Below are 24347 nucleotides of genomic sequence, written 5' to 3' on the forward strand. Positions count from 1 at the left end.
CTCCCCATGTCCTCAAGTCCATTCTCTAGTAGGTCTGCATCTTTATTCCCGTCTTGCCTCTAGGTTCTTCTGACCATTTTTTTTTTCTTTCTTTTTTTTTAGATTCCATATATATGTGTTAGCATATGGTATTTGTTTTTCTCTTTCTGACTTACTTCACCCTGTATGACGGTCTCCAAGTCCATCCACCTCACTACAAATAACTCAGTTTCGTTCCTTTTTATGGCTGAGTAATATTCCATTGTATATATGTGCCACATCTTCTTTATCCATTCATCTGTCGATGGACACTTAGGTTGCTTCCATGTCCTGCCTATTGGAAATAGAGCTGCAATGAACATTTTGGTACATGACTCTTTTTGAATTATGGTTTTCTCAGGGTATATGCCCAGTAGTGGGATTGCTGGGTTGTATGGTAGTTCTATTTTTAGTTTTTTAAGGAACCTCCATACTGTTCTCCATAGTGGCTGTATCAATTTACATTCCCACCAACAGTGCAAGAGTGTTCCCTTTTCTCCACACCCTCTCCAGCATTTATTGTTTGTAGATTTTTTTGATGATGGCCATTCTGACCGGTGTGAGATGATATCTCATTGTAGTTTTGATTTGCATTTCTCTAATGATTAATGATGTTGAGCATTCTTTCATGTATTTGTTGGCAATCTGTATATCTTCTTTGGAGAAATGTCTATTTAGGTCTTCTGCCCATTTTTGGATTGGGTTGTTTGTTTTTTTGATATTGAGCTGCATGAGTTGCTTGTTTGTTTGGGAGATTAATTCTTTGTCAGTTGCTTCATTTGCAAATATTTTCTCCCATTCTGAGGGTTGTCTTTTCATCTTGTTTATGGTTTCCTTTGCTGTGCAAAAGCTTTTAAGTTTCATTAGGTCCCATTTGTTTATTTTTGTTTTTATTTCCATTTCTCTAGGAGGTGGGTCAAAAAGGATCTTGCTGTGATTTATGTCATAGAGTGTTCTGCCTATGTTTTCCTCTAAGAGTTTGATGGTGTCTGGCCTTACATTTAGGTCTTTAATCCATTTTGAGTTTATTTTTGTGTATGGTGTTAGGGAGTGTTCTAATTTCATTCTTTTACATGTAGCTGTCCAGTTTTCCCAGCACCACTTACTGAAGAGGCTGTCTTTTCTCCACTGTATATTCTTGCCTCCTTTTCAAAGATAAGGTGACCATATGCGTGGGTTTATCTCTGGGCTTTCTATGCTGTTCCATTGATCTATATTTCTGTTTTTGTGCCAGTACCATACTGTCTTGATGACTGTAGCTTTGTAGTATAGTCTGAAGTCAGGGAGCCTGATTCCTCCAGCTCCGTTTTTCTTCCTCAAGATTGCTTTGGCTATTCGGGGTCTTTTGTGTTTCCATACAAGTTGCGCAATTTTTTGTTCTTGTTCTGTGAAAAATGCCAGTGGTGGTTTGATAGGGATTGCATTGAATCTGTAGATTGCTTTGGGTAGTAGAGTCATTTTCACAATGTTGATTCTTCCAATCCAAGAACATGGTATATCTCTCCATCTATTTGTATCATCTTTAATTTCTTTCATCAGTGTCTTATAATTTTCCACATACAGGTCTTTTGTCTCCTTAGGTAGGTTTATTCCTAGATATTTTATTCTTTTGGTTGCAATGGTAAATGGGAGTGTTTTCTTAATTTCACTTTCAGATTTTTCATCATTAGTGTATAGGAATGCAAGAGATTTCTGTGCATTAATTTTGTATCCTGCTACTTTACCGAATTCATTGATTAGCTCTAGTAGTTTTCTGGTAGCATCTTTAGGATTCTCTATGTATAGTATCATGTCATCTGGAAACAGTGACAGCTTTACTTCTTCTTTTCTGATTTGGATTTCTTTTTTATTTTTTTTTTAAAGTTTAATTTTATTTATTTATTTATTTATTTATGGCTGTGTTGGGTCTTCGTTTCTGTGTGAGGGCTTTCTCTAGTTGTGGCAAGTGGGGGCCACTCTTCATCGCGGTGCTCAGGCCTTTCATTATCGCGGCCTCTCTTGTTGCGGAGCACAGGCTCCAGACGCGCAGGCTCAGTAATTGTGGCTCACGGGCCTAGTTGCCCCGTGGCATGTGGGATCTTCCCAGACCAGGGCTCGAACCTGTGTCCCCTGCATTGGCAGGCAGATTCTCAACCACTGCGCCACCAGGGAAGCCCTGATTTGGATTTCTTTTTCTTCTCTGATTGCTGTGGCTAAAACTTCCAAAACTATGTTGAATAATAGTGGTGAGAGTGGGCAACCTTGTCTTGTTCCTGATCTTAGTGGAAGTGGTTTCAGTTTTTCACCATTGAGGTGATGTCTCCATTTTTAAAAAAGAAGGGATTTCATGTGTGAAGGAGTCCCATCTGTGTCCCACCAACCCCTTTAGTCCTCTTAGTAGTAAATTACAGAGTAGCCTAGTTCTCCCAGAGAAGCCTGGGTTAAGGCTGAATTTTCACAGGCATTTGACATGAGAGTTTAAAAAAATCCATGTGATTAAATGATCAGTCCCATCTAAAATGCTGCTATGAGAAGACAAAATCTTTGGACATGATAATACCATACTTAAAAGATCTGTTTCAGGAGGAGCATTATGGGGATGTATTAGTGAAGACTGCCTCTGTTTTAAACTTTAAAATGGAACAAACATGTGTTAGGTGTCAATAAATAACTGAATGAAGGAAGAGAAGGGAAGTAGGTGGGCTTTGGACTTGAAAAAAATGAGGGTTTTTTTGTTTGTTTTAAGAAACAGTTGCTTTATTGTGGTTTTCAAATGGGGGAAAAAGAAAGAAGACCTCTAACAATTTTGAATGTCTAGTTATATGACAGATCTTGTGATAATTGCTTTCCATATTTTATGCCATTTAAGCACCATAAGAACCATATTTTCAACCCTATTTTAAATTTGGGAAACTAAAAATAAAACAAAGAGGGACTTCTCTGGCGGTCCATTGGTTAAGACTTCACCTTCCAATGCAGGGGGTGCAGGTTCGATCCCTGGTCGGGGACCTAAGAGCCACATGCCTTGCGGCCAAAAAACCAAAACATAAAACAGAAGCAACACTGTAACAAATTCAATAAAGACTTTAAAAATGGTCCACATCAAAATAAAACAAAAAATAAAAACTAAAATAAACATTCACTGCCCCCTCCCCTTTAAAAAATTACAGTTGTATGAGTGAATGCCTTCAGAAGTTCCCGAAGAGCAGTGACACCCAGTGTATCACCTCCCAGAGATGCCCGCATCTTGGTGAACATCTGGGCATTTTCTTGTGCGTGTATCACATTAGAATTATATTATACAGGGAATTCCCTGGCGGTTTAGTGGTTAGGACTCCGCACTTTGACTGCGGGGGCCCCGGGTTCGATCCCTGGTCAGGGAAATAAGATCCCGCAAGCCGCGCGTCGTGGCCAAAAAAAAAAAAAGATTATGCTATACATGCTGTTCTAAGGCCTGTTGTGTGTTTGTTGCTTTATTTTACTCAGTGTAAAAAGTTAGTAGAATTTTTGGGGGGATAAAATATGGTTGTTTCTATGGCCTCGTGTTAATTCCTTTTTGTGTGTGTGTAATGATTTATCTAATCAGTCAGTCTCCTATGGATAGAGATTTAGGTTGTTTGCACATTTTCACCATTTAAACAACGTTGTGATGAGTATTCATGCGTAAGGGCTGTGTTTTCCCCCAGCCTTTTGTCATGGGTTTCCCTCCAATATGCGTAAAAGTAAAGACAATAAAACAGTGAATCCCACATCCCATCATCCAGCTTCAACAGCTATTAGCGCTCTACCATTTCTGTTTCATCTGTCCGTACTCCACTTTTCTCCCCCTGGAGTGTTTTAAAGCACATTCCACAAGTATTATCATTTTACCTGTAAATATTTCAATACGTATCTTGAATGAATAAGGACTTAAAAAAAGTACCAAAAAAAAAAAAGTACCTACAGTGACATTATCACACCCAACAAAATTACTCAAAATTCCTTAATATCATCTAGTAACTACTCTAAGTTCAGTTACCCTCTGTTTCAAAATTGTCTTTTTACAGTTGATTTCTTTGGAATCGTATCCAAATGATATCCTGTGTTACATTTAAATTTTTGTTAAAATTGATGTTTCTCTCCCCACCCCCCTCACCTTTTGTTTTTAATATCTTTATTGGAGTATAATTGCTTTACAACGTTGTGTTAGTTTCTGTTGTACAACAAGGTGAATCAGCTATACGTATACATATATCCCCATATCCCCTCCCTCTGAGCGTCCCTCCCACCCTCCCTATCCCACTCCTCTAGGTCGTCACAAAGCACCGAGCTGATCTCCCTGTGCTATGCAGCTGCTTCCCACTTTGTATTCATATAATTTATTTGTTGAAGGAACTGTAGTATTTGTTCTGTAGAAGCTCCCTTATTCTGGATTTGACTGATTGCATTTTATGTCATGGTGTCATGTGGCATGTTCTGCTGTGTCTGGAAAGCTGATAGCTAGACCTGATTCTGGAGGCTCGATTAGCTTCAGTGTTTCTCTTAGTAACGAATGCTTCCTTGGTGCTGGCGTGTTCATCCATCTGCATCACATTCACCGGTCCATACTGGCTGGTATTCCTACTTCTGGGGATGCCAAGACTGATCAGGGGGTTCAGGTGTCCTCATGGATCCCTCTGTTATATCATCTCTCACTTGTAATGGTTTTTAGGAGCAATTGATGATTGCTGCCTAGATTATTTCATTAGATGGCAGTAGGACAGTTTTCCAGTTCTTTCATTTCCTTTAATTCTATTATTTATTCACTGTGATTCTTCTATAAAGAACTTTGCCTCATCAACTAGTTGGTTGCTCTGAAATACAGTCAGTATAGGAAAGGCAGTTTGCCTTATTCTTTCCTTCAGTTTATCAATTTTCAGAACACGAGCTGGTGCCTACCAGCCTCCAAAGATGTCCAAAGAGGATCTTTTTAGTATTAATATAACTGATGAATTTAAACATATTTGTTGCGTTCAGTCCATTACATTTGAGCATCTTCTTGGTGTCGCATATCTGGCCATAGGAGTCCTTTTAAGTCATGTCAAAAGGGCACAAAGCCAATTTGAAAGGGCTGTTTTCCAGTAAAAGGAATTGGGGTGCCTTAGAGAGATGGCTGATTCCAGGTCTAGGCAGGAATTGTCCAAGATGAGCCCGGGACACCTCGTCAGACTTAAAAGCAAGGAGGCGCTTTTATCCGGTTTCACACGCTATGGAAGATGCCTGTTTGTTTGTGGCTCCCCACCGGAGATGAGCTTCTGGGCAGCAGGGACTGTGGTTTCTTTTGGAGTCTCATAACCCAGAGCTATCCCTGCTGGAGGCTCTGCATCCCACCCCCAATTCCCCAACGTGAAACAAAACAAAACTCAGCTGAGAAGTGCTCTTGGGACTTGAGGAAGGTGCCATTTTCTCAACTGCAGTGGTTTCCCCAGCGGTTTTCCAGGAGCTCTAAGTGACGTCCCGAGAGTTGACTCTGGCGACTTGGAGTCCCGTCTTCCTGTGGCTTTCTCTCCCGTGTCCTTTAGCGAGGGCAAGTACAAGTCATGGTGGGCATTTGACCCGGCCTGGACCGTAGGTTTTATGGTTCAGGCGGACCGTAGGCCCCAATGAGACCCTGGGCCGTGCAGTTGGCTGAGAACAGCGGGTGTAGTGTGGGGCTAGGACCGCTGCGCTGCTCTTTTCTGTCACCTCTTTTTCCCTCTTGCATCGGGTAATCAACGTTTTATTTGTGAGTTAGAGCTAATTCTCTGTATTTTACAGCTCTATTTTTTTTTCCCTTTCAGAGCCGAATTTCTTATTACATATGTTATATTCCATAAATTTTGATCTCTCATCTCTTTGAACTTGTTTCTCAACTTTCAGACTAGAAGATACCATTTTATATGACTTCAAAGCTTTCCCTTGTAGCATTTATCACAGCTTAATTTACCTTGTGATGATTTGATTAGTGTCATAATGATTAATGTCATAATTTCTCTCTGTGTGTTTTTTTTTTAAGTAATTTTACCTGTAACACCTTGGGATATAATTGTTCAGTAAAATTTGTCTCATAAACGAACACTCCCCTAACCTTTTCTGCCTGTGGTATTCGATGAGAATTTTTGAGAGTCAAATGAGAAGCATATAAGGGAAAGCCAGGTTGTGTAATGCCTTGCGTTGCAGAGACCTGACTGTCAGGGCTTTGGGGTTGGCCTTGGCCTGTGTCACGCTCTCAGTAGCATGACTCATCTTGCGGTGGAGGCGGGAGTTTGCACCTTCTGGTGTTGGGCGGGGTTTTGATGTGTCTCCTCGTGGTTCATAACATGAAGCAGCCCCGTAGGTCGTGACCCTTGGTTTATTATCTCGATGCCCCTGAAATGCTATTGCTTGAATGATATCAGTTTGGGAGCCTTTAACCTTGCACATCCTCCCCCCTCCTCTAGTGGGAGGAATGAATGTTTACACCGAGTTGTGAGCACGTGGTTGTGGGCTAGACAGGTTGCCTGACTCTGAGCCTCGTTCCCGGCTGCGAGACTGCTACCCGGCAGTGATGGGGGCCTTCCCTCCCTACAAGACTGTGTGTAAAGCTGGAGACCAAGGAATCGTTCACTGGTTTTCTCTTACTTTCTCCCTTTTACTTTGTGGTCACCGAGGTTTAGAATATGAAACATTTCTGTGCTTTTACCTGTAAGTATTCAGCTCCAAAGCTTCCCTTTTTGTTGTTAGTCTATGATGTGGCCAAAGTACATAGGGTTTCACAGGACAGAGCTGCCCACTGTTGTGTGTGTGTGTGTTTTGTTTTTTTTTTTTTAATTACAAAGGATTCCCTCATTTAAAAAACTGAGATATTAAAGATTCATGCAACTGAAATAATACAAAAGGATTCCTTGTACAATGCCTGATTTCTCACAAATAGTTACCTTTTGCCAAAATGTGGTACAATACCATAATTGGGCATTGGCATTAATAACACCCCAACAGTCCTACTCAGGTTTATCTAATTTTATTTGTATTCATTTATGTGTGTCCATTGCTTTGGAACTGAAAAGTTTCCTAATCTGACATTTCAGATTTACGGTGATCGGGTAGGGTCATAGGGATAATATCACACATAATGTGAAGGAATTAACTTACATATTAAGAAGAAATATGGTATCTTTCCTTTTTTTTTTATAAATTTATTTATTTTATTTATTTATTTTTGGCTGCGTTGGGTCTTCGTTGCTGCGCGCGGGCTTTCTCTAGTTGCAGTGAGCGGGGGCTACTCTTCAATGCGCTGCATGGGCTTCTCATTGCAGTGGCTTCTCTTGTTGCGGAGCACGGGCTCTAGAGCGCAGGCTCAGGAGCTGTGGTGCATGGGCTTCGTTGCTCCGCGGCATGTGGGATCTTCGCAGACCAGGGCTCAAACCTGTGTCCCCTGCATTGGCAGGCGGATTCTTAACCACTGCGCCACCAGGGAAGCCTGGTATCTTTCCTTTTAATTCTAGTGAATGTAGTAGTACAGACCATGATAATTTGGGGGCCAATAGTGCAGTAACATCATCTCACAGATGTTTTAAAGAATTGAGAACTAATTTATTGCATGTGCATTCTTGACCTGTCAAGGACACTTTACAAATGACTTAACATATACTTGAAAACGGTTTGATAGCCATATCCCACTGTCACTTTGTTTACATTGGTCTTTTGCTTAGAAAACCGTGGTTTCACGAGCACTGCAGAGTAATTCAGTCCAGCTCTGGGTTAGTGGAACCTGAATTAGATTTAATATCTTTGGTTTTCCCTTTTCCTTTTTTAATTGATTAGAAGAAATTGGTGGATGAGCCTTAGAAGATTGCTTCCTTTCCTCCTTTGTTCCTGGTTGGGTTTGAGGCATGGCCGACACTGTCATAGGGGTTAATTTTTAACTCTTTACGTCTCAAATACCCCACTCCCTGGACATGCATAATCCAACTATCCATACGTTTTAGTAGCTTTTTTTCTGAAATAATTCTTTTTGTATTTCCCCCCATATTTAAGAATATGAAAAATGACACAAATGAACTTATTTACACAACAGAAATAGAGTCAGAGACATAGAAGGCAAACTTATGGTTACCAAAGGGGAAAGGGGGGGAGGGATAAATCAGGAGTTTGGGATTAATATACACACTGCTGTATATAAAACAGATAATCAACAAGGACCTACAGTGTAGCACAGGGAACTGTACTCAATATTTTGTAATAACCCATAACTGAAAAGAATCTGAAAAAGAATAGATACATATATATGTATAACTGAATCACTTTGCTGTATACATGAAACTAACACAACATTTAAATCAACTATACGTCAATAAAAAATAAAAATAAAAAGAATATGCACCTATTTGAGAAGAGTGGAAAATGGCACCAATTCCTTCATCTGAAGTATCTTCCAAACGTTTGGCTTTCCTTTCATTCCGGTCTCCCTCTAACCTAGGACCCAGACACCGCTTTTCTCTTCCCCTTTCTGTTGCAGTAGCTTTCTGACAGGTCTCCTGCTCCAGGCCAAGTAAGCTTGCTAAAGCACAGGCTGTTACGTCCACCCCTGCTTGGAGTTCTTGGCTTCTCTGCTGCCTGCAGAAGAAAGCCTGGACAGCTGACCGTGGTCTTCAAAGCCCTCTAACATTTTTCTCCCACCGTGTTGCCTGTGCGCCTCAGCTACACTGCAGTGTCCCCGCCCCGACCCGCAGTGGTACCCTTCCCCGCCCCTCCTCTTTCCTCTGTCTGGGTGGCCTCTTCCTGGCCTTGTCAAACTCCTTTACGTGGTTGAAGGCTCAGCTTAAATGCTGCGGTGTCTGTAGAGCCGGTGCTGATTTCTCCCAGTTGGGGTGACTTTGTTCAATGGTTGGTGCCCACGGTGCGTAGACCCCAGTCTATTTTTGCCAGACCAGGCTTTGCCTGGAACTGTGGCCGTCTGCATACTTGTTTCAGCTATATTATCAATGTTTCGCAGCCGAGGGTCACATTTCATTTGTCTTTGTGTCTCTGAACCCCTTGCTTGACCAGGAGGACCCTGCACATAGTAATCGCTTATTAAATTTAATTATATTCAACTGCCTGCCTGTATTTCAGATGGCTTTTTCTTTTTCTCTGTATTTTTGTTTAATCTGCCTCATCATTTAAAAAAATCACTCAGACAACGTCCTCTCTTGTGGTCGTATCCTAATACAGTATAGTTTTATGAGAAGGACTAGCTGTGGGACAGATTTATAGAAATGGTCCCTGCAAGGCAGGAGGATTCTAATGGGCCTCCAGACCCCTTGGGTGGCATTTGTGTGTCACAAGGGTGAAGTGAGGTGGGAGCAGCCAGTGGGAGGGGACACCTGGGAACCAGCCAGGAATAGCCCTTGTTTCCTTCCAGTCTAATAAATCTGGAAGATGAGTTTTCGTTGGATGAATCCCTTGGCATCCATCCTAACCTTTGTTAGTAATTTAAGAACTTGATTTTCTATTGTAGTTCATTGCCAGAAAAGTCCAACTAGAAAAATCATGAGTGTCCCAGAAGATCACACGGAAGGAAATGTAGAAACGTGAAGCGTAGTTTTGACGCTGTGAAAGAAATATTGATGCCTTCACACCCCACCCCCTTTTGCAGGGGAAGACAGGCTTCCTGTCTGTCCTGCACACTGTGTCCGCTCTGTGCTTGGAGGAGGCCCTGCAGGCGGGGAGCCCGTGGGTCGTTAGGGTCATTAGATTCTGTCTGCAGCTGTTAGAAAACGAGCAGCCCGGCATGCGGGCCGCTACCACGTTGCTCAGACGCTCAGCGTGAATAAGTGTGGCCACAGAGTATTTTTCATTTAGAGAAGGAAAGCCTCTCCCAGCCAAGAGGAGGAGATTGCCCTCAGCTTTACGAAACAGTAAACCCCCTTCATCTGCCTGCTGCCATGGTTGTAGCTGCCAGCAGTGGAAAGGGGGGACCCTTTACTCTGCTAACGAGATGGTGTCAACTGTCCATTTCCTGTCTGAGAGAGAGAGAGAAGGCAAAGACGGACTCATGCGCTACAGGCTTCTTGGGGACTAGCCCTTGCATTGTTAGTGATATTTAGATACTTGGATACCGCTTCTTTTTTCCTTTTGCTGTTAAAACTGAAACTAAAACAGCAACTTTGAGATATTCACGTTTATCTCCGTTTTACAGAGGAGGAAACGGAGGCATACAGAGGAAGTAATTTGCCCAGAGTTATAATATAATAGCCAGTGAGTAGAACAGTCTAGGTCCAAAGTCTGCATTCTTAACCCCTGTGCAATACTGTTATATCAGTTTAAAAACAAGATTGGCCATGGTTCCTGGAACCAACCTTTCTTTTTCTTTCTTTCCTGGAACGAACCAAACTTTTTTCATTTTTTAAAATTTATTTTATTTTATATTTATCAACTATACTGTTGATTTGCAATGTTGTTTTAGTTTCTGCTGGACAGCAAAGTGATTCCGCTATACACATAAATACATTCTTTTTCATATTCTTTCCATTGTGGTTTATCCCAGGATATTGCATAGAGTTCCCTGTGCGCTACAGTGGGACCTTGTTGTGTACCCATCCTGTATATAACGGTGTGCACTGCTCATCCCACACTCCCAGCCCATCCCCCCCGGCTCCCCCCACCGAACCCCGGAACCAGCCTCTTAGAATCCTGTCTTAGAGGATATATGATATCAACTCAGTACACTAAAAGGCTGCTACTTATCACCTCTGTCCCTCCAAACTCTGCCACGTCCCAAACTAAAACTTGCGGAGAGCGTTTATGTCCCCCAGTGGGCTAGCAGCAAGTGAAGGCAGGACCCGACAGTTATAGAAGGCTTCCTGGGATGTGATGCTGGGCCTTGTCTGGTCCTGGAAAGGAACTCTGGACTTCAGCTCAGCACAGGGACTGTGTCTGTAATGGTGACCCTGAGACATCAAGAAAGGCTCAGTTCCAGAACATTCTCTGTAGTAGACATGTCTACTACATTTTAGGAGATTTCCATGAACTAAACAGGAAGTCCAGACATTTGGGAACAGTCCTCAGTTATCTTAGAGAAACCTCTCTCCGGGTAGACTAACCCGTTCTTTCGGCTGTGGGCCTGTGACTTGCCTAGTGCTGGGGCGTCTTTGCCAAAGCTGCTATGCTTATTAAAGAAATGTTTCTTGCATTTGGCCTTCCACCTGTCTAGAATGCAGCTTGTTCCTTACCTGACATCAAAGGCACTTTGAGTTTTCTGAGGGTCATTAACAAAATCTGATTAGACTGGCCCAGTGTGAGGGCCACGAGTCTGTGTGCCTTGGTCACGACTGCCCCCAGGGGTCCACAAGGGAGGGAGCCCGGGGCTTCCTGACCCTGCTGGGCGGAGACAGCTCCTGAACCCTTCCAGCTGGGCTTCATGAGCCCACTCTCCTGTCCGCATTCGTCCGTGAACCTAAGAGCCTGTTCCACATCGTGAAGTTTCTCTGGGCAAGCGTGCGGACCCTTCTGTTCTGTACTGGCCCTTTCCCCCTCTTGGCTTTCAGTGAACATTTCATAGTAAGAAAAGGAAGGCCTTAATCTTCCTCTCTTTTTTGTTTCACTGATGTAAAAGCCTGCAACTCTTAGAAGTTCATTAGTCCATCGAAACTTTTCCAGTCTACCAATCCCATCTAAGGAAGACTAAGGTAGTCACATAAAGAAAGACATTGTAGTGTCTTAGCCAAGGTAGATCATTGAACCCTTGGTGTTATGTGGGGCTCTGTAGGTATTTCTTTTCTTTCTTAATACCTCTTTATAATCTAGATTTCTCTTTGGGTGCCTTGGCTTAATCATGGCATGATGAGAGGATAATTGGGTTACAGATTTATTTGCCCGTTTCACAAATTTGTTTTGAGAACAGCAGAGGTGCCGGTTGTTGAGGAGAGAAAATTAGACTCTGGCTTCCGAACAAGCTATGATAGCAGCGTCGATGTGGTGGCATCCGCGGACCTCGTGTTTGACGGGACAGCTGACCAGTTAGGAGAGGTGCCCGCAGACAGCCCCAAGCTTCCCTTCTGTGGCAGGGGGCTTCAGCCCCCTGCCGTGGTGGCCTGCGAGCTGCGTCTCAACAGGTGGGCCGGGTGTGGGCAGGCGTGGTTGCAGCAGGCTGGGGAGAGTCCGCCTGGACCGGGCTGGTCTGCGGGCACCTCTGCTCCACCGCCGCCCGCGCAGTCACGTGGAGCTCCGAGAGGCCCCGCTGGGCTCACCCGGAGAGCCCGGCACTCACACAGGGCCTGGCCCGCGGCCGCACTCGAGTATTTGTTAGTTGGCGTGAAGGAGGCGGGCGGGGATGGCAGAAGCTGACGCTCACTGGCCAGAGCTCCGTGCCAAGCCTGTGCTGAGCTCTTGTAGGCAAGTCATTTCCCTCCATCACATGGCCACCTCGTTAGTCACTGTTGTAATTCCCCTGCAGTGGGTGAAGGAACGTGGCACAGCCGGCCTCGGAAACCCGCCTGCTGGGCTCAGAACCCACACTCTTCACCGGAACAGTGCTTCCTAGAAGGACAGGCTGGGGCTAGACCCGAGGGCGAGAAAGCCACACCCAGGCGCTTAAGCTGGGTCTCCAGCAGCCTGTGAGGAAGCAGTGAAGGGTTTAGAGCAGGCTTCTAGGGTGTTCTGAGCTGCACCTTGGAAAGTTAAAACGTTATGGTGGTGTCTGAGCCGACCTGGGAACGACTAGGAGGTTACTAGGAAATAGCTCAGTGAGATGACCAGTAATGAGGTTGGGAGTGGATTGATTACTGGGGTGCTGGGGGAAGTTGGGTAATAATTTGAGCCCTTGGCCTTGGAATGTAGATATTATCACCAGACTTCATAGTGGCATCTGAGAGTGATTTAAACTTGAGCTTGTGCTTTGCACACAACAGGTCCTTAAGATAATAAATTGATTTCATTTCCTCTACAGTACCTACTGTTTTGGAACTTTGACTGTCCCCAAGCTAAGGATGTCCTGTGTGCAGACCTCTGAGGCATTATGCCTGTGAATGATATCTTTTTAGTTCTCTCCCATAGCTCCCCTTGAAATCAGAGCCTTTCAGAAAAAGTGAGAGGCCCGGGTCATTTCCATTTAATGTTTATATTTGATAGACTAGTACTTGTAACACAGAGTGTAGTGCAGTAAAGAACATGTTACAACACACTGTAACTGTTGCTCATAAAGTACTCCCAGGATTTATGAGGATGAGAATTCAGGTTATATCCCTAGTTGGCATGTGATCTGATAATAGGACCCAAGAAATGCGTGGCCCTCTGAGGCTGGGCCAAAGGCTCCCCTCATTTCCTCTCCATTTCTCTTCTTGTCCCGTCCCTCCCCTGCCTTCACTGTGGGAGAACCTTGAAACAGTTGCTTCCCAGGCACCTGAGTCGTTTATGGGCTGCTTTCATCAGAATTGTTTGGTAGCTTGGATTACACCAGTGAAATCTGAGAAGGGTGCTGGAGAGCCATTAATAGGACGCACAGCTGTCAATCGCAGAGAAGCCAAGGTCGGAGCCGGTGTTAATAACTCTTCCCGCAAGCTTCCCTTCCCAGAAACACCTCTGCAGGCCATCTTCTCTTGTGCTTTCCGGGAGTTTTCTCCTCAGATAAGAAAGGCACCGGGGTGGGAGAGTTTGGGGATAGCAGATGCAAACTATTATGTAGAGAATGGATGAACAACAAGGTCCTACTGCACAGCACAGGGAACTATACTATAACGATATTCAATATCCTGTAATAAACCATAATGGAAAACAATATGAAAAATAATATATATGTATAACTGAGTCACTTTGCTGTACAGCGGAAACTAACACAACATTGTAAATCAACTATACTTCAACTAAAAAAAACAAAAAAAGAAAAGAAAGAAACGGAGCCCAGGGCTCTTGTTTAGTGCCTTCCCTGTGGGTGATTTGCGACAGGCTTTCCCAAAAGGGAGAGCAAGGACTCAGAACAAGTTTTAGAATCTCCCCCCTTCTCTCTGTGTATTGGGACTCTCAGCACTGCTGTAAACATCCAGACCGGGCAGGCCTCCCAGCCACGATCCATGAGCTGTGTTGGGCGTCACTCAGCGGGGGGCTGGCCGCGGGGGGTGGCCTTGCAGGGAGACGGCTCTGGGGCCCTTGGCCAGCCCGGCCCAGCCAGGACAGGGGGACGTGGAAGGTCAAGGGGAGCTCGGGGGTGGGGGGCAGGCGGCTTGAGGGCAGGGCCTCAGTTGGCTGTGGACATGGAGGAGCTCATTTCAGAGATCATTTAGAGAGGTTTTTTTTTTTTTTTTTTTTTTAATCAGTCATCAGTTTTATACACATCACTGTATACATGTCAATCCCAATCGCCCAATTCAGCACGCCACCATCCCCACCCCACCGCAGTTTTCCCCCCTTGGTGTCCATACGTTTGTTCTCTACATCTGTGTCTCAGCTTCTGCCCTGCAACCCGGTTCATCTGTACCATTTTTCTAGGTTCCACATACATGCGTTAATATACGATATTTGTTTTTTAGAGAGGTTTTTAAATTTAATTTTAAAAAGTGCGCCTCTTTCTGCAGGCGCGCACCTGCGCTTATGGCTGTGCCGGTGCCCCTGGAGTCTGCGACAGGGTGGCCCTGGTCGCAGCTAAACACAGAGCGCTTTCGACACCTTTAGGCGACCGGAGAAGACGGTCACACCAGTTGCTAGCATTTGCTGAGAGCCGCGTGGTTTGGGGCATCGGGAGCAGAACAGGGCATCGCCCCGGCCTGGAGGGCTGCCGGCCTCAGGAGGCCATCTGTCCTTTTCGGCTGAGCCCGTCCCCGTTTATGCCTGTTGTCCTGGTGTCACTGTTAACAGCACCCCGTTGACACCCAGAGTGCCCCAGCATGGAGGAGAAATTATTTGCTTGCCTTACTCGCAGTCTGGTGGCGAGAGGCTAATATGTAAACATTTAACTCATTACTGCTCATCTCACAGTGAGCCTGACGTGCAAAGGGGCCCAGCCTGGCTGGTCGGTAGACGCCCTCCCCTGCCCGCCCCCGCCCTCGGCGTCCCCTCGTCTACCTGCTTTCTGCTCCTCTCCCACAGTCCCGAACCCTCCCTGCCTCAAAGCTGCCCACACAGGGCCCAGAACTTACTCAGCGTCCAGGAGGACGAGCACCCATCCCCACTGGAGCCCCTTTGGAGCAGACTGGGGGGTGCGGCCTCCCCTCTCTTTCCTTCTCCTGGAATTGTCTTTGGGGGAGAATTTTCATTTACCGATGGCCACTCGAGTGCCCCCTAGTCCCCCAGTTCTCTAGGGTGTGTTGGAAAGAGCCTTCTATGCTTCGATGCTGTCATTTTGATGGGCTGCCAGGAGGAGAGGTGGATACGCATGCGTGCTTGGGGTCCTGCCTCCAGCTCGGCACGCTGCCGGGCCCCGCTTGCTACTTGCCTCCACCCCTGGGAAGGAGACACGGTGCCATAGGAGGGGCTGGGCTGTGGAGCCCCCCAGACCTGGGCGTCAGGACAGGCGGTAAGGCTGCCCTGAGATGGGGAAGCCGAGCACAGGATGGCGTCCGAGGCCCCTTCTGCCTCATCCTTCAGTAATTGCTCCGCAGTGATTTTGAGTTAGGGAGACACCCTGACTGTAGAAGCCAAACCACTTTAGGATCACGATAGGCGACGGTCTCTGGTGGTGGGCTAGAGAGATGAACTGACAACGTCTTAGAACAGAATGGGAATCCTAAAGGAGCCTTTGTGGGAGAATGGATACATGCTGGCTTCTCTCTTTCTTTTGTTTTTCATCATTGCCTTTGAGCAGATAGTGAATTCCTCATTTGAAATAATTCCATTGTGAACTTTTCATTTTCACCCCTCGCCCTTTTTGATTTGTTTATTTTCCCCCAGGTGTGGTCCTGCCTACTTTGGAAATTTGGAATCACAATTAGATATGAGTAGGAGGTGGTACAGAAGAAGCTGGCTTCCCCAGAGCTGAGAATTCACCCCCAGTTCCCAGGGCCTTTGGTTTTCTAAGAGGCTGGAAGTTAGAAGAAATGAGAGCAGCAAGGTTTTTTTTTTGATTTCTCTGTCCTGCCTTTAAGGTTTCTACACTAGAACAAGTTGGCTTATTTTTCATAAATGAATTCATTAAGTGTGCAGACGTGTATATTTTTTTACTTTTCCGGCAAGGCCGCCGCCATGCCTTGTGTTTGAAAACATGAATGAACTTGCCGAGCGGAAGAGGAGGGGCTCGACCCACAGGGGCGGCTTCTGCTGGTTCTTCCCGCCTGCTCTCTCTCTACGCTGTTACTTGCCCTCTGATAGCATCACCTGGCTTTTACCTGCCTCTTTTTTCCAAGGTGATGTAGGCATTTCCAGCAAATCATCAGACAGTCATTTTACAGCAGAGGAAGGAACTGACACCCGGGAGGGGCTAGTGACTCCCTTTCCAGATTCTGAAAGCGCAAAATTAAACAAAGGCAGGAAGGATTCCCTGTACCCAGCCGAGTCACTGAGAGCCAACACTTAAAAACAAAACCCAAACAGCAGTGCAACCCCAGAGGACAAAGCCCAGCTTAAGCGAAGCTTGCCTGTTGTGTTTCTGCACTCGTGTTTGATCCCTTAGTAAATAATTGAAGAATTTGGGACAGTTCCAAAACGGAAACGTTTCCCAGTCGTATCCATCTGAAAGTGTTCGGAGGGGCTGTTCAGTGTTCTACCCAGTTGAGTTTTCGTGGAGGGAAAAAAAGGACTCAGTGTCATAGCAACTCTGTCATGTTCTAGCCCGACTCTGGCTTTGGAGTTTTTGTTCTTTGCTGGGTGACGAGATAAATTAGTGAAAGGCAGAATATAGGAGAAGGAGGAGAGGTGTATGGGGAGAACCAAATACACTGACTGCCTGGTTCAGGGTCGTGTGCTAAGCATAAGTACGTATGCTTAGTATGAGTCAGCTGCTCCAGTCCTGGCAAGGGCGCACATCTCCCGCAGACATTCATCAGCGCGGGAGGGCAGGTGGTTACAGTTGGGCTAGGTCCCTGGGCTGTGTCCACTGCTGGACTTTGCTCTAAGGAGACAGAGGAGGCCACCAGCTTGTCAGGCTCTTGCACTAGAGTCCGTAGAAAAGCAATCTATTTTATGGGGCTTCCCTGGTGGCGCAGTGGTTAAGAATCCACCTGCCAATGCAGGGGACACGGGTTCGAACCCTGGTCCGGGACGATTCCACATGCTGTGGAGCAACTAAGCCCATGAGCCACAACTAGTGAAGCCCGCGTGTCTAGAGCCCGTGCTCTGCAACAAGAGAAGCCACCGCAACGAGAAGTGCGCGCACCGCAACGAAGAGTAGCCCCTACTCGCCACATCTAGAGAAAGCCCACGCACAGCAACGAAGACCTAACGCGGCCAAATAAATAAATAAATTTATTTAAAAAATATCTATTTTATATTGCAACCCATAGGAACACCTTAGGATTCAGGGGACAGACGCTCCACCCTGAGAGAAACCCCAGGACACAAGAACGCCTTGTCTCACGTGAGGCCCTAACAGAAATGAAACCTTCACCTCCTGTACTGCGAGTTGCTGCTTCCCTCATGAAAACCACTTCCCCTCTGCTTTTAGCATACCTGTGCCAGCAGACAGGTAGCGACCCCGACCCTCGTGGGTAGATGTGCCAGTCATGGGAAGAAACAGATGATTTTCCACAAGAGAGAATAGTGAACATACTAATTATAGCTTTAGAAAACCCTTTAGATACCAGCATTATCCTTTATTTAGGAAGCCTGGACTCGCCCTTATGTCATCTGCAAGTGCTTGTCTTATTGTATTGTTTTGTCTCTGAGTTTTCCTTTGATGCTGGTGGTATGAGACCAGTGCCCCTCAGAATTCCCTTTTAAGTCACTGCAGTATTTAGGGTTGGGGAGGAGGGCCTTAGGATGGGGTGTGTAGCCAGGGATTCTTCTTCCCAGAGCCTTAGTCACGAGTCTCAATTCTGACTCGGGAGAGATGGATCTCAAAGATCAAAGACATAGGCACCTGTAAAGTTTTCCCTTTTTTTTTTTTTTTCATTTATTTTATTGAAGTAAAGTTGATTTACAATGTTGTGTTAATTTCTGCTGTACAGCAAAGTGATTCAGTTATACATATATATATTTATATATTTTTATACATTCTTTTTCATATTCTTTTCCATTATGGTTTATCACAGGATATTTATCATAGTTCCCTGTGCTGTAGGACCTTGTTGTTTATCCATTTAAAAAAAATAAATTTATTCATTTATTTATTTATTTTCAGCTACGTTGGGTCTTCGTTGCTACACGCGGGCTTTCTCTAGTTGCAGCGAGCGGGGGCTACCCTTCGTTGCGGTGTGTGGACTTCTCATGGCGGTGGCTTCTCTTGTTGCGGAGCATGGGCTCTAGGCGCACGGGCTCTAGGCGCGCGGGCTCAGTAGTTGTGGCTCGTGGGCTCTAGAGCGCAGGCTCAGTAGTTGTGGTGCACGGGCTTAGTTGCTCCCCGGCATGTGGGATCTTCCCGGACCAGGGTTCAAACCTGTGTCCCCTGCATTGGCAAGCGGATTCTTAACCACTGCGCCACCGGGGAAGTCCCTGCTGTTGGTTTCTAATCGGATACTTTTGATTTGTTGAAAGATGTTTCCTCCAGTTCTTTAGTTGCTAATAGATCATAATCATAATCAAAAAGCAGAAATGAGAGTTAAAGCTTTTCTTTATTTTTTTTCATTTCCGCGAGGTGTTTTTATTCTGGTGCTGGGCCTTGTTATCTTATTTTTCTTCCTGGGATTCTCCCTCTTCTCGGTGCCCTTTCCTGCCTACACCTTTATTGTTCATAATTTCCCTTCTCCCATTCCCCAGAACAATCCAGGGCAGCCTAATCCATTTATTTTACACATATTTTGGGTGTTTATGATAAGGAAGTCACTTAAATTTTGTGATGGACAATGAGAGTATTCCAGTTGTGTTAAGATTTCTGGGGGTTGGTTGCAAGTGGCCATCAGCATACCCTAGCGCCTGACACCTGCCCAGTAAAAAGAACTGTCTGTCAAAACTGCTTTAAGACGCTGACTGCGGTTAATTCCCCGGGTTTCTGTCTGCCACGTCACACTCGGGCAGGCCTTGGATCGTCAGGCTTTGGACACCGTGTTCTAGCACCTCTCCCAGCATCCTCCAGCTCCTCCTCTGCTATCCTTTGTGGTGTGCCCTGAAACGCCTATCAGTGATAGAGACATTCCCTTAGCTTCTTAATCTCCTCCTTCAGTCTGTAAAATAGGCTCACGTGTCTACCATTCGAAGAAGAAACAACCACCACCTTTACTTGACCAGCAGAGTCTTCAGGCTGCCCTCCTGAGTTTTGCCTGCACTTGGACTTTCCCACATTCGGTCTCGACCCGACATCCCCGTCACTCTTCGTTCCACGTGTCTGACCTCTCCTCCCGTGAACTTGCGGATGGACTAAGGAATTGCCAAAGCCAGAGTTCTTTCCACCTTGATCTTATGTGACTTCTTACCTGATCAGGCCCCACTGGTGACGCTGGCTTTTGGTGCCACCTGAGTTAGTTCTTCTTCCAGCAGCTCTTTCCCGTCTACTTCGTGGGTACCACCTCCTCCAGCCCTTGCAAACGTGGGTGTTCATCAGGATGCCCGCCTCAGTCTTCCCTCTGCGTGCTGCGTGTTCTCACTGGCGACTCTCATTCCTGTATGTGTTCCCAGACCCATCTCTGCACCCTACACTTCCCTCCTGGGCTTCAGATAGCAGACACGTGCCTGCAGGATATTTCTGTGTTGATGTCCCATCAGGCCCGGAGCTCAACATGTCAGAGACAATTCAGCTCCTTCTGCTGTCACACAGACCTGCTCCCAGTACCCCCTGCCTCATCCCGGGGTATGACACAACCATCGGCTTTGTTGCGCAGCCCAGAAGCCTGCAGTCTCTGCCCTTGTTGCACCCAAAGTCCTCCCTGCCTCCAATTCATGCTCCCCATCTTTGCAAAAATGAGCTTTCAAAACTGCAAATATATCATTTCACACTCCCCTGTCCTTCTCCCTGTCCTCCTTCCATCCCATCCCCTTTTTTCTTCCAAACTTTCAAATCTTTCAGTGGTTCCCCAACACCTCAGGATGAAATTTCTAAGTTCTTAGGATGCTCTGAACTTTGTTTCCTTCCAGACTCTATAAAGTTTTTGGATTTCTCTCTTATTAGTGGGATTGGATGAGCTTCCTTAACTTTGCATGTGATCCTTGCCCAGTTTTGTAGAGTTTTGCGAGCTTTTAGAATGAATTGGGAATCTTCTACCTCTCAGTGCTAGAATGTTTGTGGGTGGAGATATCACTTCTAACAGGGTTGAGAGGAAAAATGGTTTCTTGTGGTTTGACGGTGGTGGGCACAGCCACGGCACCAATAGGGACGATGCTATTTTGGACCCAGCGCTGTAGTGAGGAAACAACTGCAGGGGGGAAATTAAACACTGCAGATGGTGTAAACCATTTTACAGCTCGCATACCTACAGGCCTTCTATTTTTGATTTGTCCCTTGGTTTGCCCTGCACATACTCTTAAAATTTAAAAAAAAATTGTGTTAAAATATACATAACATAAAACTTACCAATTTAACTGCTTTTAATTGTACAACTTAGCGGCTTTAATATTCACAGTGTTGTTCAACCATCACCACTATCCATCTCCAGAACTTTTTCATCATCCCAAACTGCATCCATTAAACAATAACTTCCCATTTCCCCTCCCACCAGCTGCTGGTAGCCACTACTTTCTTTCCGTTTTTCTTTAATTGAAGTATCGTTGATTTACAATATTATATTAGTTTTAGGTGTACAGCATACACTGTTCTACCTTCTGTCTCTAAGAATCTGCCATTTCTTGGCATGTCCTATATCTAGAGTCATACAATATGTGTCCTTTTGTGTCTGGTTTATTTCACTTGCCTTAACGTTTGCAAATAACTCTCGAACTTGATTTTTACCTGGGAACGAAGGGGAGGACGGGGCCACGTTTACTATGTGTGGTTCACTGTGGCACGTCGTTGAAATTGATTGCTTCAGTAATTCTCCCAGTCACCTGCAGAAGGGGGTATTAAGTATCCCATTTTACAGATGCATACGTGGACTTTGAGACGTTAACATTCTTGAGGGCCCATGGCTAGTAACCATGGTGGTGCCATGTTTTGAACCCAGTTTTGTCTGACTCCAAAGCCTACTTATTTTATTCTCTGTCTGCCGCTTGGATCTCCACCCTGACCCCACCCCATACTGGGTTTCTGAAGATCGAGCATTCTGCTGGGCTCGTCCTGAACCGTGCGGTTTGCACATCTGACCGGGTGTGGTTCACACCTTGCCTGTCTCCATCACAGTGACCTGAAAGCTTTCCCCTTGAGTTCAGACAGGATGGCCATCCGCCACTGTGGGTAGTAGTTTTGTTGATTGGTGCGGTTCAGTGAATTGATTTTTCCATAAAATGTTCTTAAGATACCTAGCCTTGTGGAAGCTTTGATTCCCAAGATCTTTCTTGCGAAGCATCCTGAGCAGAGTGTGATGGAATTTGGCTAGCTCTGAAATACTTCGTAATTTGGAGTCTGAGGGACTTGGGAATATGTCGTTTTAACTGTCACTTTTCCCTTGATTGCAGTAAGATGCTTCCTAAAAAGTGGGACCTGGAGGGTTTCTTGCTGTTCTTTTGTCCCCTCATTTCCCATCAGGGTGAGGTAAAACTCCTCACAGCTGAGGCCACCTTCACTTTTTAGCCGAGTGGGCTTCGTAGTGGGCACAGGGTGGGCCCTGGCACTGCAGTATTTTCCAAGTGAGAAATAAAGCACATTGATGGGATTCATTCATTTGTTCAACAAATAAGGTTCTGGACTCTAGCAATGAGTAACTAGACACGAATTCCTTTCTTCATGGCGCTTACTTCCCACCTGGGGGAAAGAACCCATAAACAAGTCAACTGAGTGAGTTTTATAGACGACTGGGTAGTGAGAAGTGCTTTGGAGAAAAGTAAAGCCGAGTGGGCCGAGGGCGTGCATACACGCCCATGATATTCAGTAGGGTGGTCGGAGCGGGCCTGGCCGAGAACCTGGCACTGGGACAGAGACTGGGTGGGATGCTGGGCCGGGCCGGCTGGCAGCCTTGCGGAAGGGCATTCCAGGCAGAGAGAGTGTCTGGCACGGAGAGGGAGGAGCTGGGAGGCCAGTGAGGGGAGGGGGCGGCCGTCGGGGAGACCAGTTCTTGCACAACATGGAGCCATTGGCGGGTTTTCAACAGAGGACATGGTATGACAACTTTTAGACGGACATTCTGGTCGCGTGGTGAGAATAGACGGAAGGGAGCCCGGAGTGGAAGTAAAGATCCAAACAGGGCTAAGTGACGGTGCTTTGCTGTCGGCCATTGTGTCTGGGGTTGTTGACTGGAGCGCGAAGCTCGTACCATTCACATCATTCGCTGTCTTACCCAGGCACCCCCAGCCACTTCCTGCAAATTTGCTGGCATCATGGTCGATGCTGATGATTCAGAAATGATGGAGATACGGAACCTGCATAGTGCTCGAGCTAGGCTTTAGGCACTAGAGAAACAGATGGTTTAACAAACCAGAGGTCGCAACCGCTACAAGAGCAGTGTGTGGTGGGTGTGCGGGACATACCGCCTTCCGTCCCGGGCTAGTGGGTATAGGCGGGAGGGCGCCGGAGCGAGTGATGCTTGAAGTGAGCCTTGAGAGGCACGAGAGTGACAGAGAGAGAAAGCACAGTGCTTCAGGCAGGGACCCGCGTCAGTGAGAGCTGGCACATCCGGGAAAACTGGGGGTGATGACTGGCCCACAGAGCGCGTTGAGGTGTGTGGACTGTGGGCTCTTGAGAGGGTTCTCTGCAGCACCGATGGGCCTCTTGGCCCACGCAGGCTGCACTGCTCCCCGTCACAACCTAGCTCCCGACCCGGCTGTTGGCCTTGCTTCCTTCTGCCGCAGGCACCATTTCAGGATCATTTCCGGATTGATAGATAACAAATAACTACCTTTGGCAGGTGTAATGAATTCTTCTTCCACAGTCCGGTCACCAGAAAGATCAGAGTAGAGTTCTTTTAAAACAAGTAACTGATTTTTTTTTTACAGCTTTATTGAGGTATAATTTACCTGTTAATCGTACAGTTCAGTTATTTTTTAGTAAATTTACGGAGTTGTACAGCCATCACCGCAATCCAGTGTTAGAGCGTTTGCCCATCACTCTGAAAGATGCCTTGCCTCCGTCTGCAGGCATTCCCCACCCCCACCTGCAGTTGTAGGCGACCGTTTCTCTACTTCCTGTCTCTGTAGATTTGCCTTGTCTGAGCATTTCGTATAAATGGGATCATACAGTAGGTAGTCTTTTATGTCTGATTTCTTTATTCTGTATTCAAGGTTCATGAATATTATAGCGTGTATCAGTACTAGTTTGTTCCTCTTTACTGTTGAATGGTATTTGATTGTGTGGATGTACCACATTTTGTTTCTCTAGTCATCAGTTGATGGGTATTTGGATTATTAGCACTTCTTGGCTCTTAAGAGTGATGCCCACTTTTTTGCCAGAAGGGCGTCCAGTAGGCCGAGGGTTCTCTGGGGAAGGTGCACACGAGAGCGATTTTGGTTTGGGGAGTGTCCTTACAAACTTAGTGTTCTTGCCTTGCCCTCTTGGAAGACTGGTGGAGTAATGAATGTTATTGGAGCCACGTACTAGCTGAGTGGCCTTGCCCAGTTGCCTTTTTCCTTAGCTGGGAGGTGGGGATGCTTATAGGTGCGGTGCTTTGTACAGGGTATTGTGAGGATTCAATGAGATAATACGGAGAATATGTGCAAGGTAACGGTTAATTTTCCCCATGAGCCCCCCAGCCGCCAACACCCACCCGTGTGCTGCCCCTGGGGAAGTGCTTGGGGATGAGAGGGGCTGTGTTAGGACCGCCCCGCTTCGAGCGGTCTGTGGTCTTGTTGGAGAGAGGTGTGGAGTGCCCGTGAAGTAGAGGGCCGGGAGGGGAGCGGGGTGGGGGGCTCTTAGGAGACCCCGTAGGCCTGGCTGGCTGGCTGGCTGGAGGAGAGGAGCGGGGAGGTCAGCTTAGAACCATATTGGGAGAATTTTAAAAGCCCACGTGGAAGACTTGGGTCTTTGTTTAATCCCTTGGGCAACCATGAATGCTTTGGTGCCTGATCTCACATTTATGAGATGCGCCTGGAGGAGGGAAGCTGCAGATTTAGGGGTCTTTGGCCGGATTCCACCCACGAAATGTGTTTTTGGGCTCCCCAGTCCTTTAAATTCATTCAGAAAGTTGCCCGTGTTTAAAATCTGGCCATCTGGCCACGCTGGCCTCAGTTCCCACCTGGTGTCACGTGAGCAGGGCTTCCCGAGGAGTCCGGGTTTCCGTGGTTAGGGGCTGCCTCAT

The 24347-nt window shown here is 46.1% G+C and overlaps 1 protein-coding gene and 1 non-coding gene across 12 annotated transcripts in view; both read left to right on the top strand.

The window, feature by feature from the left end:
* Positions 1-24347, top strand: part of CLASP1 (cytoplasmic linker associated protein 1) — a 263250-nt gene that overhangs the window by 52973 nt on the left and 185930 nt on the right. The window lies entirely within an intron of this gene.
* TRNAQ-UUG lies at positions 3308-3380 on the top strand. Its single transcript has one exon. It is a non-coding gene; the product is annotated as a tRNA-Gln (tRNA).

Source organism: Balaenoptera musculus, chromosome 7 (genome assembly GCF_009873245.2).
Source record: "Balaenoptera musculus isolate JJ_BM4_2016_0621 chromosome 7, mBalMus1.pri.v3, whole genome shotgun sequence".
NCBI classification, from domain to species: domain Eukaryota; kingdom Metazoa; phylum Chordata; class Mammalia; order Artiodactyla; family Balaenopteridae; genus Balaenoptera; species Balaenoptera musculus.